At 44.2% G+C, this 20,471-nt stretch overlaps 2 long non-coding RNA genes across 2 annotated transcripts; both read right to left on the bottom strand.

Moving 5' to 3' along the window:
• Positions 1-4,554: 4,554 nt before the first annotated feature.
• LOC117516394 lies at positions 4,555-5,550 on the bottom strand. Its single transcript, XR_004562384.1, has 3 exons — positions 5,433-5,550; positions 5,280-5,353; positions 4,555-4,691 (listed from the first exon to the last, which is right to left on the bottom strand). It is a non-coding gene; the product is annotated as an uncharacterized LOC117516394 (long non-coding RNA).
• A 7,039-nt stretch (positions 5,551-12,589) lies between these two features.
• On the bottom strand, positions 12,590-13,584 carry LOC117516395. Its single transcript, XR_004562385.1, has 3 exons — positions 13,467-13,584; positions 13,314-13,387; positions 12,590-12,726 (listed from the first exon to the last, which is right to left on the bottom strand). It is a non-coding gene; the product is annotated as an uncharacterized LOC117516395 (long non-coding RNA).
• Positions 13,585-20,471: the final 6,887 nt, after the last annotated feature.

Consider the following 20,471-nt stretch of genomic DNA (forward strand, 5'->3'; position numbering starts at 1 on the left):
CACTGCCGTCAGATTGGGAGGGACTTTGACCTCCTCCTTAGCCTGTGAACCGGGAGGAACCGAGGATCCTAAACACCCCCGATGGCAGGTTTCGCTCCACTGAACCACCACCCCAGACGGCCAATCAATCCGGGGATTGTGCTTCAACATCCATGGGATGCCCAAAATCACGCGGGAGGTAGAAGGAGTCACAAAAAACTCAATCTCCTCCCGATGGTTTCCAGACACTACCAGAGTTACTGGTTGTGTCTTGTGTGTGAGTAAAGGGAGGAGGGTGCCATCTAGTGCCCGCACCTGCAATGGCGAAGGAAGCGCCACCAGAGGGAGCCCTACCTCCCTTGCCCATCTGCTGTCTAGCAGATTCCCTTCTGACCCCGTGTCCACCAGTGCTCGGGCTTGAAGGGTTAAATCCCCGCTCAGGATTGTGACTGGGAGTCGTGTGGCAATTTGTGTGTGTCTCACTTGAATGGTTTGACCCCTCCTTAGCCCAGTCTCTAAGGGCGGTTGTTGTCGTTTTGGCCGTTTGGGGCAGTTTCTCTGTGTGTGCTCAGTTGAGCTGCAGAGAAAACACTCTCCACGGATCAGCCTCCCCATTTTGGCCCTGTGCGTTTCCCTAACAACGTCAGCAGGGGGAGCTGTTGCCCCACAAAGCGCTGCGGCTGTGGAGCGTGGGGAGGGCGGCGCCTTATCGAACCCGGAAGGGAGAGGGGCGGCGCGTATCCGGTCATGTCCTTCGCCTCGCTCCCGACGGCGTTCCTCCAACCGATTGTCTAACCATATAACGAGATCGATAAGCCCATCTAAATCCCGCAGTTCCTCCTTAGCTACCAGCTGCTCCTTCAGAACCAACGACAGTCCGTTTACGAAGGCGGCGCGGAGCGCAACGTTATTCCAGGCGGACCTCGCAGCCGCGATGCGGAAGTTGACTGCATAAGCGGCTGCGCTCTCGCGTCCCTGTCTCATTGACAGCAGCACAGTTGAAGCGGTCTCTCCTCTGTTAGGGTGATCAAACACTGTTCTGAACTCCCCCACAAACCCAGTGTATGCTGATAACAACCGTGAGTTCTGTTCCCAGAGCACCGTAGCCCAGGCGCGTGCTTTACCCCGAAGCAGAGCAATCACATAAGCTATTTTACTAGCGTCTGACGCGTACATGACGGGACGTTGTGCGAAGACGAGCGAACACTGCATAAGAAAGTCCGCGCACGTCTCCACACAACCTCCGTACGGCTCAGGAGGGCTTATGTATGCTTCAGGGGATGGTGGGAGGGGTTGTTGAACCACCACTGGAACGTTTATATCCTGCACAGGGTCGGCAGGAGGACGAGCCGCAGCAGCGCCCTGAGCGCTCGCCGCCATCTGTGCGGAGAGAACCTCCACCCTGCAGTTCAGGAGGATGTTTTGCTCAGTCATTTGATCCAATCGAGCCGTAAAGGTGGTGAGAATGTGCTGCAGCTCACCAATCACGTCTCCTGCAGACGCCTGCGCTCCCTGCTCTCCCATTGGTCATTCAACAGCCGGGTGACGCCCCTCGGAGTCCATGACGCTGGCCGAGATATCCTGTTGGGAAAGTGTAGTGACACGGACCCACAACAGGGGGCGCAAATGAACGGTCAATAGATGAGCCAAAATATAACAATTTAATGTTGTGAATGTGCACAACGAACATACAGACAATCACAGAATATCATAACAGTCAATACACAGAGGTGACATGTGGGCAGGCTCGAGGATAGAAGACGTCTGTCCTGAGAAGAGCCGGAACCACACGATTTCCGCCGCCCCAGAACCTGGTGAATACTGGAGCCGCCAAGTCCCGAATTCCCAGGTGATCACCGTCCCCGACTGTCGGATCTGGTACTGCTGGCGAAGAACAAAGACAGTGTGTACACCCAGTAACAACAACGGTGGGAATGCCACCTCCACCTCTCACTCAACACGTTGCAGTGGTCTCAGAGGAAAAGGAGCGCCGTCATGCACAGCCTCCACCAAAACGACCGGTTCTCCTGCAAACACTCACAATCACAGATTTATAAATCTAAAAAAAAGGCTGAGAGTAGTACCTCCTATGAAGTATGATATCTCGGCAATGAGGTGGAGATGACGTCTGGTCTTTATGGAGTGAGATGATGTTGAGTAGATGGGTGACAGCTGTCAAGAGGTAATGAGCGACAGCTGTCACCCCCGGCTGTGTCCATGGCGGCAGCGCCCTCTCGTGCCTGAAGCCCGCACTTCAGGCAGGCCGCCCTCTGGTGGTGGGCCAGCAGTACCTCCTCTTCTGGCAGCCCACACAACATTTATTATACCATTTTACCGTATTCTCTGATTTAACCTGCTTTTATCTCTGTTTGCCAAAACTTTTAAGGAACATCGATGGAGACTTCTCCCAGACTTAAAGGCGTCCTAATTTCTCTAAACACCACTTTAATGGGTACCCGACACAAAGGTAAAGACAAACCTTTTTAATAAAAATTGCCCTATTAGCCATTTCCAAAAATTGTGGTGTTTGAGGAAAGGCAGACGTCTCCCTCATGCTTAAAGTATATTTTACAGCAGATCAAATCAAATCACTAAAAGTTATTAGTACCAAAGTTGAAGCAAGGTGTGTGATCCCTGAAACTGAGGTGTCTGATCCTGGAAGGAGGGTGTTTGATCCCTCATTAGTGCCGAATTCGAAGCAGGGTGTGTGATCCCTGAAACCCAGGTGTTTGATCCCTCATTAGAAACAGGGTGTGTAATCCCTGAAACCCAGGTGTTTGATCCTGGAAGGAGGGTGTTTGATCCCTCATTAGAAACAGAGTGTGTGATCCCTGAACCCCAGGTCTTTGATCCTGGAAGGAGGGTGTTTGATCCCTCATTAGAAACAGGGTGTGTGATCCCTGAAACCCAGGTGTTCAATCCTGGATGGAGGGTGTTTTGTGTACCTCTAATGGTACCTCTAATGGTACCTCTTAGGTACTTCTAATGAGGTACCCGATACCTATCGCGTTTCAGCCCGAAGCGGAGTGTGTGATCTCTGACGCGTTTGTCTTAAAAACAATTCCGGAGTAGAGTAATAAGGTGCAAAATAATTCATTCAAGGGACAGGTGGGGCACAATTGGGAGACCACCACAAGATATCTCATTGATAAAATCATCTGGGATGGCAGCTTCTTGTGTCTCTGTATCAGTGTTATAACATTAAAATTGACAATGTCTGGACCCAGATCATTTATGGACCTTTGGTCCACTTTCAAAACATTCTATTTGAAATCTGTAGGAGAGAAAAATCATAAGCCAGAAGAAAAAAATTTAGAGACAATTCTCAGTGACATGCAGGGAGGACAAAAGTTAAAATGGCCTGAAATGAAAAATGCTCTCAGTACTCACCAAAAAATGCCGACTGCATTGGAAGACCAGTACAAAGTAGTTCTGAGAGAAAAATCAGAAGCACAAAAATTGAAAGCTGGAAATAAGGACCTGCACAACAAATTGTGCAGAACAGCTGAGAAAAATCATATTAATTTTCACAACGCTGTAATAGAGCTTCGTGTCTGTAAATCCTGGGAAGAAACTGTGGCTCTGAGAAAAATGACCAACACAGAGGGAACTGTAGAACAATCTGACACACCAAAATCTGAGAAAATACCACTGCCTCTAAAGGGTGAAGTGGCACCTGTGGTACAGAGAATTTATCCTACATTGACAGACATTGACTCACCACCTTATAATAATGCTATGGTGATTCAAAATGACGCACTCCCAACGACTCCACAGCCTGTCCAAGCTCCAATTCTAGTGATTAAGTCTGGACTGATGGACTGTGAGGAGACTCCAGGATTGGTCAGCAGTGAGGGTCCTCTGGGTCCTCCACGTCTCCCCAGGGAGATACTGGTGGTGGCCTGAGGGGCGTCTCGAGTTCTATTAGAGGCCCAATAAGACCCTCTACTCCACCGGGTCCATCAGCCCAAGGGAAACAGAAAGAAAAAACAAGCAGGAAGGAGGATTCAGAAAGTGATGATGACAGATATGACGTAATGGAATGGGAAGGTGGAACTTATGGGGATGACTTGCTTTTCCCTGACTCGCATAAATTTCTCAGACAAGTAAGACGGCACAATAAGCATAAACGTGAGTAGAAAATACATGAAAAAATGTATCAGAAATTAGAGAAACAACGTCCCAAACACAGACAGTGAGAACATCATGTAACCCTTCTAGTATTTCTTGACCTTTGTGTCAGTATTTGGAAATGGAAGTATATTTATCTCCAATGTATGTATCAGCAGAGAAAGAGGAAATGGCCTGATCAGAAGATTATAGATTTGAAAGAGCCTAGGGGTGTATCAACATAAGACATAACAACACTTTGTTTAACTGGAAAACTATGTATACAAAATTTAATGTCCATGAACTCAATTGAACTAAAATGGCAGTACAAAATTAATTGAGAGCGCTCTTTGCCAAAAAAAATAAAAAATAAAAATAAAATATATCCAAATGAAATAAAATATACTCCGATATAGTCCTTTAGTCTTTTCTTGCTTCTTTAGGTTCGCTCAGTGTTCAGTGTATTTTATAACCTGTCGGGCTACAATCTACCAGTTCATTTGACTCTTGGGCTGGGGCTCGCCATCCAGTACTGGGAATCTTCATCTGTTCGTCCTCTGCACGTCTGCGATTCGGACTTTGATCCCAACATAAAACCTGACCTATGGATAAGGTCAGAATAAAGTAGCTTAAAATATGTACTATAGTACTACAATACCCACAACTACTGTACACATTCAATTTTCAAAATAAAATATGTTGTACAACATTATGAATTCCTAAGGTTCACGATTACATCATTACCACATCAATATACCAAATAACATAGTTGGAATGTGATAATACAGTAATTGTACTAACTCCATTGTTTGGAGTGCATAGTACACATCAAAAAAAAATAACAACACACCTTTAAAGTACATTTGGAATACTTGTTGGCGTCTTGATCTAATCATTTGTACCAAAAGATTAGAAAAGAGGCAGTGAATTGCAATTGTAGTTCTCCAATTACTATTCCCAGGGCTTAAGAACTACGTTAACAGCTTAGCTTAGCTGATAGACTGTCGCTTCAAAATTACAGAAATATACAACCGTTCACAACAAAACACAAGACTTTACATTGTACCTTTTAATTGCGGTGCTGATTTAATTAATCGACACACAGCTAATCATTTTGGCCTAATAAAATGGAAAAAGCTAGCGAAAATTAGCATGCTACGTTAGCACAATTCATTTTGTATGGGACTCACCGATACAGGGCACAATGTGCTAACAAGGCTACGGGGTTTCCTGAGGCTTCCACGGGCACTCGGCACTTCAGTATCTTAAGATTTAACAAAGGCTTTGTCACAAATATGCAACGTATGATACTTCAGGCAGTTATAGCAATTGTTTGCGCTTACCCAGCAACAATTGTATCCATAGAGGAAACCAATTTCCATGCGTAAGCTCTTGTAACACACGAGCAGGGGGTTCTCTGGTCAGCGTCTGATGAAAGACTGAGCAAGGCGCAGCGTTGTGCAATGCCCTGCGGTTCAACCGTTGACCTTATTGGTTAATATCACACCAGGCTTACTGCTATTGGTTGCTCAGTGTGTCAATCAAAACAACATTTTAACTTAAGCTTACAACTTCTTAACTCTTCTTTTTTTTTTTCTTTTAGTATGTTTATGTCAACATACTTATGAACTTATATCTCTCTGTTATTTTATCACTATTTATGCTCCGGTAAATAAATAAAATTTCATTTTATTTATCTCATTTTTAACACTGGGTTACACTTTCCCCCCTTAATGCCATGCAAGTCCCTTTGCATGGGATTGGTTGCATAGAAATAACAGGTGGGATGGGAGTCTTGAAGATCATTTCTTCAGTCTCTGACAGGGCACTGGTAAAAGCTAGGCTTAGTCCATGGAACAGGGACTGGGCAATGGTTATCAGAGGCTGACCCAATTGACTGTACTGAAATCTCTCTGGTTGAGTTGTAGTTCTCTCTGAGCGTCTCAATATGGTCGATGTTCCAGTTTCGGGTTCAGTTCCAGTGCTTGTGTCACTTCCTCTGTCAGTTGAGTGAGTTTTGTCTTCCTCTATCCCACTTCCTTCCACATTCCTTTCCCCTTCACAGGTTGGTATGTCAGGTACGTTGGTTCCGCTTTCAGTTTCTTGGTCATTGTTTGACTGTTCCCCATGTGTTGCATTTTCCTCCGGGATTCCACAATCAAGTAAGTGGTCACCATCAGGTAAGTGGTCACAATCAGGTAAGTGGTCACAATCAGGTAAGTTGTCACAATCAGGTAAGTTGTCACAATCAGGTAAGTTGGCACAATCAGGTAAGTTGGCACAATCAGGGGATTTTGAACCTTTCAGGCATGCCATTGGTTTTGGAATTTCACAGACTCGAGTGAATGTCAGGGGAGTTTGCATTGGTTGCTCTTTGTGCCAATAGACATCCGCAGGTTCTGGCTCTGAAAGGTCATGTTCCTCATTTTGTTCAGGTCTTTGTCGGGTTTTTACCTTGAGGGCATGGTTTGGCTTGGCCGGGGTCTCCTTAACAGGTGCCAGAAAACTGCAGGGAAGCAAGAGATCGCGGTGGACTGTGCGGACTGGGCCTTGGTTTGTTTCAGGCCTGATAGTATAGACTGGTAAGTCGCCTGCTTGATCCACCACAGTGTGAATGTCGGCTTCCCACTCGTCAGCTAGTTTGTGTTTACCCCTGAGTCGAACTGCACGGACCAAAACTCGGTCACCAGGTTCCAACTTGGAGGGTTTGACACGCAAGTCAAATCTTGTAGTATTTCTTTCAGCCATTTTGTGCGCATTTTCAGCTGCTAGTTTGTAGCTCTCTTGGAGAGTTGTTTTAAGATTTTCTATGTACTGAGAGTGTGACTTGAAACTTTTGATGTTATAGGGCAATCCGAATGCTAGATCGACTGGCAATCTTGGCTGACGTCCAAACATTAGCTCATACGGGGTAAAACCGGTTGTGTCATTTTTCGTACAATTGTACGCATGTACAAGTGGTTTGACAAAGCTGTGCCACTGCGACTTATCTTTTTCTTCCAAGGTACCAAGCATGCTTAAGAGAGTTCGGTTAAAACGTTCTACCGGGTTACCTCTGGGGTGATACGGCGTTGTTCGGATTTTGCGAATACCCATGATTTTACAAAGCTCCTGTATCAGGAGGGATTCAAAATCCGGCCCTTGATCGCTTAGCAACTGCTCAGGAATCCCATAATGGACAAGGAAGTGGTCCCAGAGGGCTTTTGCTACAGTTTGCGCTCTTTGATTTGCAGTAGGAATAGCAAGTGAGTATTTCGTGAAGTGATCAGTCAGTACGAGCACATCTTTCGTGTTGCTGCGATCGGGTTCAATAGACAGAAAGTCCATACACACTAGCTGGAGAGGCCTGGTGGACTTTATATTCACGAGGGGGGCAGCTTTTTCGGGAGACGTTTTGCGTCTTACACAGCGATTGCACATTTTTATCCTGTTTTCAATGTCTGATGCCATGTGGGGCCAATAAAATCGGGTTCTCGCAAGATCTAGGGTGCGTTCAGTGCCTAGGTGGCCCATATCACAATGAAGGCTTTTGAAGACTGTGTAACGGAGCTGTTCAGGTAAGACAAGTTGGTAAGTAACATTTCCCCCATCCTGACGTGTTCGATACAAGATATCATTTTGAATTTCAAGTCTGTTCAACTCCCTCAGTAACAGATTGATGTCAGGGAGTTCGGTTCGTACTGTCGGAGGTACTTTTTCACTTGTTTCAATTTGTGTTATGACCTCTCGCAAGCAAGGGTCGGTTCTTTGCTCATTTCGGATTTGTTCAAGGGACAGGTGGGGCACAATTGGGAGACCACCACAAGATATCTCATTGATAAAATCATCTGGGATGGCAGCTACATTAGCGGCTAGCAAGTGTACAGGTGGGCTGGTGTCGCTAGGAGAACTGACTAGGTGTTTCTCGCAAACTGCAGACACTACTTCTGGACTTAAACTGTTCTCTGTTTGGGACAGGTGATTCTGTGTGAACTGCTGTATGCGGTCAAGCTCTTTTTGGGACACTGAATCATTTACCAGCTCACCATGTGGTCGCCTGGAGAGACCATCTGCGTCGGAGTTAAGCTTTCCTGCTCTGTACTGAAGCTTAAAGTTAAACGTGGACAGAGCAGCTAGCCACCGATAGCTCATTGCATCCATCTTAGCCGTAGTCAACACGTACGTCAAGGGGTTGCTGTCAGTCATGACAGTGAACTGGTTCCCATACAAGTAGTCAGCAAACTTCTCAGTGACTGCCCACTTGAGGGCTAGAAATTCTAGCTTATGAGCGGGGTAACGGGACTCGCTCTTTGATAGCCCCCGGCTTGCATAGGCTATAACCCTAGTTTGACCATTTTGCTGCTGATAGAGGGCGGCGCCAAGCCCTGTAGTGCTAGCATCTGTGTGGAGCGTGTATGGCACCTGAGGATCAGCAAAACCTAGGACAGGCGCCCTAGTGAGCTTCTCAATGATTGTGCGGAAAGCAAGTTCACATGCAGGAGTCCACCTGTCACCGAATGCCAATTTGGGATCATGATACTGCACAGATTTTGCTTTGGGCTTTGAACTTTTGCGTAGCGGCGGGTAGCCGGCAGTGAGGTCAGTAAGCGGCTTTACAATGCTAGAGTAGCCCTGGATAAATCGCCTGTAGTACCCTGAAAAGCCTAGGAAGGAGCGGAGCTGCTTGAGATCACGAGGGGCAGGCCAGGTACTCAGGGCTTTAACCTTCTCAGGATCTGTTTCTACCCCTTGGTGGGACACAATGTGGCCAAGATATTTGACAGATCTTTGAAAAAACCTACACTTCTCAGGCGAGAGTTTGAGGCTGTACTCTTTGAGCCGATTAAGAACTTTCATCAACCGGACCTCATGTTCTTCAGGTGTCTTTGAGAAAACTATGATGTCATCGAGAAACACAATCACCTCCTTTAGGTTCATGTCACCCATACATTTTTCCATCAGGCGCTGGAAAGTGCTGGGTGCGTTTGTGATGCCTTGGGGCATCCTATTGAATTCCCAGAAACCAATGGGACACACAAATGCCGTTTTTGGTTTGTCCAACTCCTCTACCTAATTTGGTAGTACCCTGACTTTAAGTCAAGGACGGAGAACCATTGCGAACCTGTCAGGGTGGAGAACGTCTCCTCCAAGTTCGGAAGGGCGTAAGCATCCTTCACAGTTTGCATATTAAGCTTTCGGAAATCTATACAGAGACGGACTTCGCCATTTTTCTTGCGCACTACTACGATGGGCGAAGAAAAAGGAGAGGTGGACTCCCTGATTACACCAGCTTGTTGGAGGTCTTGCAAATGCTTACAAACCGCTTCCAGGTCGCTGGGATGTATGGGGCGCGCTCTGTGTTTGAATGGTGTTTCGTCTGACAGTTTGATCGTGTGTTTCACTTGATCCGTTTTACCAAAGTCGAGGCTATTTTGTGCAAAAACCTCAGGCATTTGACTTAGTTTCTGGGTTATGCGTTCTTTCCATTCAGCGCTGATAGGTGAAGACTCAAAATTGAAGGTGATGTTTGTTTCCTGTTCGGTTTGGCCTTTTGGGGATTTCACTGTGTGCTCCTTTGACAGGACTCTTTGGTATGCACTGATTTCACCGATTACACATTTTTGCGGGATTGTCACATCGTGTTGGGATTCGTTGGTAAGTATAACCGGGACAAGGTAAGGTGCTCGTTCAGGCAGGTCGAGAAGGCAAGACTTTACCAGGACACCACCAGGTAAAGCAGACAATTTCGGGTGCTCTAACAGGACTGACTTCTCATTGTTGCAGGCTGATGCAACAACACAGCCTTCCAGGACTACAGTTTGACCAGCTTGGACTAACTGGGGCTCCTTGTTGTTCATGGTCACTAAGCTGAGATTACCATCTTTGGACTGATTGTGCCGTACTTCAAGTACTTTTAACACTGCCTTATAGCCATGAGACATTGTAGGCTGCAGTTCAGAACAAGCATTATAGTACATCTCATACAGTACATCCAATGTGTTCGTCCCAATTAACACCATGGACTGTGAAGCGGCACGCACATCAGGGACAACTAAGGCAAGTGTAGGCACTTCAGCTTCGACACCCATAAAATCTTTGGGAAAGGTAACCTGCATCTCAACGTAGCCTAAGTACGATACAGATTGGCCATTTGCTCCCTCAACTTCCAACAGTTCAAAGAGTGGCTTTATCTCATAAGTCGACAAATGTTGCTTGTAGTAGGACTCAGGAACAGTGGTGACTTGGGAGCCAGTGTCTAACAAACAGTTCACTGAGCGGCCATTCACTTTCACTTCTGCAGTACTTTTTGTACCAATTAAACCAGATGGGAGCTTGAAGGTGTATGTTTTGTTGAGTGACTTTAGGTTAGCACGTGTTTTGAAAAACACTTTTCGGCGGGTCTGAGGGGGACGGATACAATCTTGAGCAGCCTCTGTTTGTCCCTCAACAGAGGCAGCCTTTAGTTTAAAGGGGCAAGGCTATTTTGGCTGTCCCAGATTTGTCTTTTCACTCTTAGTTCTTTTCGTTTTGCAGCCACGAGGGCTGGGTTTGGTTCGGACCCACAGTTAGCAACTATGTGCCCATCCTCCCCACAGCGGAAACAATACCAGGGTTTGGGCCGTGTACTGGGGTGGCTGCTTGGTAGTTCAGGAGTGGTATGGTCAGGTTTTTTACTTTCAGGTATCGCTGTGTTGTCTTTCTTTAGAGCGTGACGTGTCTTTTGTTTCATGACGGCAGCTAATTGGCTTTTCAGATCAGCGACTTGTTTTTTCAACTCTTTTATACTGCTTGATTCTGTTTCGGTTGGGTTTTTGTCCGTTTCTGTGACAGTTTGTTCGTGAGAGACTGCTTTTTGTTTGGTGGTGCTAAAATGTTTTTTCATTCGTGTGTTTTTGACTTCTTGTCTGTTTTCGGCAGTGCGAAGGAAAAGTAATAACTCGGCAAAAGAAGGTGGATCTCTTTGTTTGAGCTCTGACTGCAGTTCTGTCAACAGGCCATTGTCCCAACAGCCTCTATTGAACTGTTTCACAAGTTGTCTGCTCATGTCATTTTGCTCAATACCTCCTCTACGCATTACAAGATTTAGTGCCACCTGCAGGCGATGCAAGTAAGCCGAAGGTCTCTCACCCGGGTCTTGGAGAGTGTTCATAAATCGCACAAGCAGTTCTTCACCATCTTCAACTGTACCAAAGGCTGAGTCCAAAAGCTTAAGGTAGTCTTTAGGGGTCGCTTCAGGCCCAAGGGGATGGATAACGTCAGAAGCAGGAGCAAGCAAACTTTCCAGAATTCTCCGAGTTTTTTCCAAGTCAGAAAGAGAAGAATCTTCAATCAGGTGGTCAACATGAAAACGCCACATTTCGTAGTCAGCTTCACTGTAAGGTCTGGGTACTTTACCAGAAAAAGCAGGCAGTCTTAATGAGGGGTGAGAACTTGGCGTCTTTTCCGCATTTTTAACAATATGCTCAACTACGATTTTCTGAATTTCAGGTGGGCTAAGATCGTCTGGACTCAACATTTGAGATGTCACATTTTGTCTGAAGGAGTATTGGAAGGGTTTTGGAGTGTGTGGGGCTTCAACTTGATGTGGAGGTGAAACTGAACTCTGTGCAGGCTCAATGGGAGTGTTTGGCTCAGCATCTGCAGTACCAATGGACTTTTCAATGGTAGACATAACCTCCCGCAACACATCTTCGTAGTCTTTCCCACTTAACTTGGCTAAATCCTTTAATTCACTAAGGTACGTGTCAGTAGCACGACTCCCTACTGTCCTGGTGTACACATCTTTCAAAACCTGAATGCAATATTTAAGATCAGGATTGTCGGTGGGTACAAATGTATAAGGCAGAGATGGAGCTAAAGTTTGTAGAGCTCTACCAGATTCAAACTCAATAATCCTGCTGCCTTTAAATACGGATGCCTCAGGAACAGTTAACACCCTAGTGACTGCACCATGCTGCTCTAGGTACTCCAAAAGCTCTTCACCTTTTTCTGATCCAATAAAACCACTAACAATAAGTGCATTCGGAACTTTGACACCAAGTTTTTCGACAAACTCCATTCTAACAGTGTTTAAACCGTTTAGTTTGATTCCTGGGGGTTATTCTTATGTTGTTACACAGCTCTCTAGGCTCCTGGCTGGCTCGCCACTTTATGTAACCCTTCTAGTATTTCTTGACCTTTGTGTCAGTATTTGGAAATGGAAGTATATTTATCTCCAATGTATGTATCAGCAGAGAAAGAGCAAATGGCCTGATCAGAAGATTATAGATTTGAAAGAGCCTAGGGGTGTATCAACATAAGACATAACAACACTTTGTTTAACTGGAAAACTATGTATACAAAATTTAATGTCCATGAACTCAATTGAACTAAAATGGCAGTACAAAATTAATTGAGAGCGCTCTTTGCCAAAAAAAAAGAAAAAAGAAAAATAAAATATATCCAAATGAAATAAAATATACTCCGGTATAGTCCTTTAGTCTTTTCTAGCTTCTTTAGGTTCGCTCAGTGTTCAGTGTATTTTATAACCTGTCGGGCTACAATCTACCAGTTCATTTGACTCTTGGGCTGGGGCTCGCCATCCAGTACTGGGAATCTTCATCTGTTCGTCCTCTGCACGTCTGCGATTCGGACTTTGATCCCAACATAAAACCTGACCTATGGATAAGGTCAGAATAAAGTAGCTTAAAATATGTACTATAGAACTACAATACCCACAACTACTGTACACATTCAATTTTCAAAATAAAATATGTTGTACAACATTATGAATTCCTAAGGTTCACGATTACATCATTACCACATCAATATACCAAATAACATAGTTGGAATGTGATAATACAGTAATTGTACTAACTCCATTGTTTGGAGTGCATAGTACACATCAAAAAAAATAACAACACACCTTTAAAGTACATTTGGAATACTTGTTGGCGTCTTGATCTAATCATTTGTACCAAAAGATTAGAAAAGAGGCAGTGAATTGCAATTGTAGTTCTCCAATTACTATTCCCAGGGCTTAAGAACTACGTTAACAGCTTAGCTTAGTTGATAGACTGTCGCTTCAAAATTACAGAAATATACAACCGTTCACAACAAAACACAAGACTTTACATTGTACCTTTTAATTGCGGTGCTGATTTAATTAATCAACACACAGCTAATCATTTTGGCCTAATAAAATGGAAAAAGCTAGCGAAAATTAGCATGCTACGTTAGCACAATTCATTTTGCATGGGACTCACCGATACAGGGCACAATGTGCTAACAAGGCTACGGGGTTTCCTGAGGCTTCCACGGGCACTCGGCACTTCAGTATCTTAAGATTTAACAAAGGCTTTGTCACAAATATGCAACGTATGATACTTCAGGCAGTTATAGCAATTGTTTGCGCTTACCCAGCAACAATTGTATCCATAGAGGAAACCAATTTCCATGCGTAAGCTCTTGTAACACACGAGCAGGGGGTTCTCTGGTCAGCGTCTGATGAAAGACTGAGCAAGGCGCAGCGTTGTGCAATGCCCCGCGGTTCAACCGTTGACCTTATTGGTTAATATCACACCAGGCTTACTGCTATTGGTTGCTCAGTGTGTCAATCAAAACAACATTTTAACTTAAGCTTACAACTTCTTAACTCTTCTTTTTTTTTTTTCTTTTAGTATGTTTATGTCAACATACTTATGAACTTATGAATATCTCTCTGTTATTTTATCACTATTTATGCTCCGGTAAATAAATAAAATTTCATTTTATTTATCTCATTTTTAACACTGGGTTACAATCAACCAATGTGGAAGTCCACCCCCTGTTTCTGGAGTGGTTAAAATAAAGGGTCCAAAGGTGTACACATTATACAAACCATGAAGAGGGCTAGAAAAACAATCTGAAAGAGTCAATGAGTTGTCTCTGGAGGACAAGAAACAGATACTCAGAGATACTGAAGAAGAAAATTACCTCCAGAAAAGAGCAAAAGACAGGGGAAGACAGGAGGAAAAGTTAGATCTCATACATCTAACAGATGAGGACAACAAGCAGGAGGAAGCTGATCAAAATGACTCAGAATGACTGGAGTCTCAAAACATTGATGTTAGATCTCAAATGGTCGACTGCTGCTCCCTAGTGGTAAATAGTGATAAACACACCCATGAGGCATTAGAGTCCAGCAAAAATTTTCATCACAACCTGACAGCCATAAGCCATCCCATAGTGACTAGACAATAGGCTAAAAACACTGCATAAAGTGAATTTGATTTACAAACTCCCCTGAATGCACCATTGTTTGAAGGAGTAGGAGGACGCCAGGTCTGTCAAGCCTGGAAAACATGTGACATGTTTGCAATCAAAGATAGGCTACCGCCGCTGTCTGGGGGTGCAGGCCCCTGGATCAGGCAATTGGAAGACCTCACAGGAGGTATGTATTTAGCATTGGGTGATGTGCGCGCTCTGGTGGCAGCCTGTGCATCCAGAAATGAACGTGTGGTACTGGAAGAAGCAGCTAAAATTACCATTTCCTGATGATATGCCTTTTGATAATGTAAGGTGCGCATATTATGCTGCACTCAGAAATAAATACCCTTACAATATAACATCTGGCACAGCCTCTTACTCACTGAAAGAAGATGAGTCCCCTGAAGGATTCATACAAAGAGCCGTAAATCACCGGATTGCCTTAACTGGCCGACATCCAGGTACAGGTGACGCTGTTGCACAGATCCTGTTTAAACAGGCTGTGTTTTCTTGTCTCCCTGCTCCTGTAAAGGCTAAATTGGATGACACACCTGAGATTTCTGTCATGCCAATGAATAGGTGGAAGTTACATATGATACACTTCCTGAAAATTTTCAGTGCAAGGCAAGCAGAAGATCAGAATGAGAAAACAAAAATGGAACTGAAGTTGCTCAAAATGCAACTCAAAGAAGCTGAAGCCAAAATCAGCAAAAAGGATAAAAATGGTTCAGATCAGCTTCAGATGGCTCAAGTGCCACAACCTGTGGCTGGGTTCTCTGGACAGAACTGGCCATATCCACCTTATGTACCACCACCTCCATCGCCTGGCCAACAGCAATGGCCATCAGACATGAATCAAAATAGGGGTGGACAAGGTAGAGGCCGTTTCCGCCCGCGAAAAGGACATGGGGGTCGAGGAGGTTCTATGAGGGGAAGAGGAACAAGTCAGGGTGAACCACAGCCAAACGTGTGTTACAGCTGTGGTCAACCAGGACACTGGGCTAAGAACTGCCCACAAGCTGCCCAGGATTATATACACCAACCCCAACAGGACATGGCACCATCAGCTGCCAATCCCTTCTAGTCACCACAAGGGGGCCAGTTTCCTCAATAGGGAGGCCTAGAGAACCCTACGCAGGGAGTCTTAGCCCCTCCCATGCTGACCGTGTCTGTGAACAACAGGGAAGTGGATTTCGTGGTGGACACTGGTGCGATCTACTCCACGCTGACCAAGGCTGACTCCAATATTCCACTATCCTCTACTGCTGTGAAGGTCAAGGGGTTCTCTGGGAAATATGCGGCTATACCAAAAACTGTGCCAGTTCAAGTGTCTATGGGAAGCCAAAGATTCATGCATCAGTTTCTGGCAGCAACAGACTGTCCTGTCAATCTTTTGGGAAGAGGCATCATGGTAAAGTGTGGTGTGGAAGTGTTCTGTTCAAAGGCTGGGACTATAGTGACTCTAAGAGATGGTAAAGTGTTGCCCTGCCACTCCCATCTCAATGGAGGAATGATGCTGCTGCAACCTGACACTGCACCCACTATACCAACGAACATGCTGAGATCTACTGTGGACTGCTTTGTTCAGAATATGCTATGGCCACAGGCATATTGACTTTCTATCGTAAGTGGGAGCCCTGGATCAAGTCTCTCCAACCTTATGATCCTCCACCAGACCCTTTTCATGTCAACCTAAATTACACCAGGCAGACCAAACTTGTGTATGATGAAGCATTTCAAGAGCAGCTTGACCAGACACACTGGTTCATTGTCTTTGATGGGTTGTTTGTCGGTCCTGAAGATGTTGTTGCAGTGGTGGAACTAGATGCAGAACAAAATGAGTGGTTTGCAATCTCTGATGTTTCTTACCTTCATGTCTCGCTTGCATTGCATTCTGGACACCAAGCAAAAGAATTGGGTTCCATGAGTAAGGGGCGAAAAGAAACCATGGACTGGCAGAACTCTCAGTTGCCCCAAGTCAAGTACTCACCATCCCAGAAAGCCTACTACATTCCTTGGTCCTTACATGATAGTGTATTTTTGGAGAAACAGTTTTTGGAACAACATCAGGGTGCCAAACAAACTGACCATGAGAATACCATACCTCTGTTGGACAGCATGCCCCAGAAATTGTGGGCCACTTCTCCAACAGATGTTGGACGCACTGATGTGCCACCTGTTATGTTTGAGGTCCAACCTGGTCCACCTGTTTGGAGTCCACAGTATCCCATTTCAGACGCAGCTGCACGAGGCATAAAGACCACCACTGAAGGGCTAACTGACTCTGTTTTGATCGAGACCGAACACTCCTATTTTACCTGTTCCAAAACCAAACACAGACAAATACTGCATGGTGCACAATTTGAGACATATTAATGACATCATTCAGACAAAGTGCATACCTGTTCCTAATCCGTACACAGCTTTGTCATTACTGACACCAAAACATAAGTTCTTCACAGTAAGTGATCTGGCAAATGCGTTCTTTTGTGTTCCTCTGTTGGTTCAACTCCAAAGATTTTTTGCATTCACATATTTGGGAAAGCAATACACATACACTTCTCTGTCACAGGGATTTGTATTGTCTCCAGGTTTATTTAATCATGCTGTCAAACAGCTGATTAAAGATGTACAGCTGCCCTCTGGAGTGCTCCTTGCCCAGTATGTGGATGACATCCTTATTGCAGCTGAATCAGACAGGTCCTGTTTGGAAGCTACACACATCGTCCTGCAAACATTAGCAGACAAAGGTTTCAAGGTCAGTAAGGCCAGACTACAAGTGGCAAGACCTCAGGTTTCATTCCTGGGCAGAGTAATCTCTGCTGCTGGTAAATCAGTTTCCTCCAGACAGCTGAAAACTATTCTGCATCACAAACGACCTGAAACACTGAAAGAAATGCTGTCATTTTTGGGATTGACTGGATACAGCAGAAATTACGTACCATCCTATGTGGACAACACTGCACTTCCGAGGAGACTGGTAAGAAAAAGGATACAGAAACCTTAAAGCAGCTCTGAACTGGACTACAGAAGCAGAGCAACAGTTTATTCAGGTGAAACATTTGGCAAAAGCAGCCTCGTTGGCTGTACCCAATTATGACGATCCCTTCTTCTTGGATGTTTCTGAAAAAGGGGGAGTTGTTAACGCTGCCCTTTTTCAGAAAAAAAGGGGGTGAGCGAAAGGTACTAATGTACTACAGTTCAAAACTTGACTCAGTGGAACAAGGACAACCTCCATGCACAAAACATGCAGCAGCAGTGGCTAAAGCAATCACAAAAACAGCACACCTAGTTATGTCTCACCCACTGACAATACTGACGTCACATACGGTTGCATCATTTGTCTCATCCAATAGTGCAGCAGATAACTGAAACAATCCTTCACATGGCGATACAAGCACCAGATTTGGCATGAAGGTTCTTCATAAATCAGTGTTTGAGAACAAAATGCTGGCCATGTGAAAATCCAATATAACGGCCAGGTAGGGGTCAATGAAGAATGACACAGGGTCAAAATTTTAAAATGCTCTAATCATATTGAAAGCTATACCAAATTGTGTGTCTGATCACAAAGTTTCCAAAAAGGTATAGTTTGGACTATCTATGACTGAATGTTCTGGGGTTATGGGGTAAAAACAGCAAGAATGGTGATAAAGGTCAGTTTCAGTTTGCACAGGAGTCAAAAGTTAAAGTTGCTCCAATTTTGGTAGAAAGTGGTGCAAAATATTGGTTGAACTAATAGGATTAATAAATGGAATATTTTTGACTGTGTTGAATGGTTGGTTTGCAGAGTAAATGTCAAACAATGTTGACGTACATTGGATTCTATGGCATATGATGTACGTTACCCTGTAACGTGTCAACTAAGCATGACACATGGTGCAAACTATTCCTTTTTAAACCCCTATTAACTCAACCAATAATTTGCATCACATTTTACAAAAATTGGAGCAACTTTAACTTTTGACTCCTGTACAAACTGAAACTGACCTTTGTCACCATTCTTGCTATTTTTACCTCATAACTCCATAACATTCAATCATAGATAGTCGAAACTATAACTTTTTGGAATATTTATGATCAGACAAATAATGTGTTATACCTTTCAATATGATTGGAGCATTTTTAAATTTTGACCCCTGTGTAATTCTTCATTGACTACCTGGCCACCATTTTGGATTTTCAAATGGCCAGCACTTTTTTCTCAAACACTGATTTATGAAGAACATTCATTCCAAATCTGATGCTTGCATGACCAAGTAAACAATTATGGCCAAAAGTCATACTTATCTGCTCCACTACATGGCTTTCACCATGACAAGCCTAAGACAAACCAGACTGGAAGCCATTTTGTTGCAGCCACACATCACCTACAGCACTGAAGGTGTAAATATGGCCGACACTATGGATCCTCTACCCGCACACAGATGTGAAGAAAAGGTGGAAGCAGATGTGAAATTAAGGCAGGATTTACAAGCAGAACCACTGTTGGGCGCAACAAGGATTCTGTTCACAGATGGATGCTGCTGGAGAAGCCCACTGGAAGGGCTAAAGGCAGGATTCACTATAGTTGAACTCTACCCAAACTTAGGGACATTCAGGACAGTAGCATCAGGGCAGATCCTCAACAAGCCATCCGCGCAGAGAGCAGAATTACATGCATTAGCTGAAGCGCTAAGACATTCAAAAGGTGAAAATGTGACAATCTACACTGACTCTGCCTATGCTTATGGTGTAGTTCACTATGAGTTGGCAAGATGATACAGGACTGACTTTCTGACAGCAGCAGAACAACGTGTAAAACATTATGACATAGTGACTCACCTGGAAGAAGCCATGATGGGACCTAACAAACTGGCTATAGTAAAATGCAGAGGACATTCAAAAGACCAAGCAGTAAATGTCTATGAAGGAAACAATCAGGCAGACCTGGCAGCAAAGGCAGCTGCAGGCTACCAAGGAGAGTTGATTATGTACTCAGAAGAGGAAGAAGCAGAGTTGCAAGGACATACATTAACAAAGTGGGATGTGTGTGAAATGCAAGATGATGCAGGAGCATATGAGAAATCAATTTGGAAACAATATGGAGCAATAGAAAAGGACATACTTTGGAGATTTATTGATGGGAGAATCTGCTTACCATCAGCACTGGCATATATCATAATTGATGGAGCACATGGTACGGCTCATTTGTCAAGAAAGCAGACAGAAAAAAATCATGTCAGAACACTGGTGGCATCCCAGACTAACTGAACTGATTAAATATCAATTGGAAAACTGCAAGGTATGTCTGGAGTACAATGCGCATCCAGGCATGACCCCCACAATGGGGTTATATCCGGTGCCAACTGCTCCGTTTCAAGACATAGTAATTGATTACACAGACATGGGCCCAGAAAACCGAACTCAAGGCTACAGGTACTTGCTGGTTATTGTGGATTGCTATAAGTGGGTAGAGGCCATCCCCACCAAAAAGGAAGATGTTGCATCAGTTTGCAAATACTCGTACAACCCCAATTCCAATGAAGTTGGGACTTTGTGTAAAATGTAAATAAAAACAGAATACAATGATTTGCAAATCCTCTTCAACCTATATTCAATTGAATACACCACAAAGACAAGATATTTAATGTTCAAACTGATAGACTTTTTTGTTTTTGTGCAAATATTTGCTCATTTTGAAATGGATGCCTGCAACACATTTCAAAAAAGTTGGGACAGGGAAACAAAAGACTGGGAAAGTTGATGAAATCTCAAAGAACATCTAATTGGAAACAGGTGAGTGTCATGATTGGGTATAAAAGGAGCATCCCCAAAAGGCTCAGCTGTTCACAAGCAAAGACGAGGTGAGGATTAGCACTTTGAACAAATGCATGAAAAAATAGTCCAACAGTTTAAAAACAATGTTTCTCAACGTTCAATTAAAAGGAATTTAGGGAGTCCATCATCTACAGTCCATAATATAATCAGAAGATTCAGAGAATCTGGAGAACTTTGTACACGTAAGTGGCGAGGCTGATAACCAACATTGAATGCCCGTGACCTTCAATCCCTCAGGAGGCACTGCATTAAAAGCCGACATCATTGTGTAAAGGATCTTACCGCGTGGGCTCAGGAACACTTCAGAAAACCATTGTCACTTAACACAGTTCGTCGCTACATCTACAAGTGCAAGT

This window comes from Thalassophryne amazonica, chromosome 8 (genome assembly GCF_902500255.1).
Source record: "Thalassophryne amazonica chromosome 8, fThaAma1.1, whole genome shotgun sequence".
Taxonomy (NCBI): domain Eukaryota; kingdom Metazoa; phylum Chordata; class Actinopteri; order Batrachoidiformes; family Batrachoididae; genus Thalassophryne; species Thalassophryne amazonica.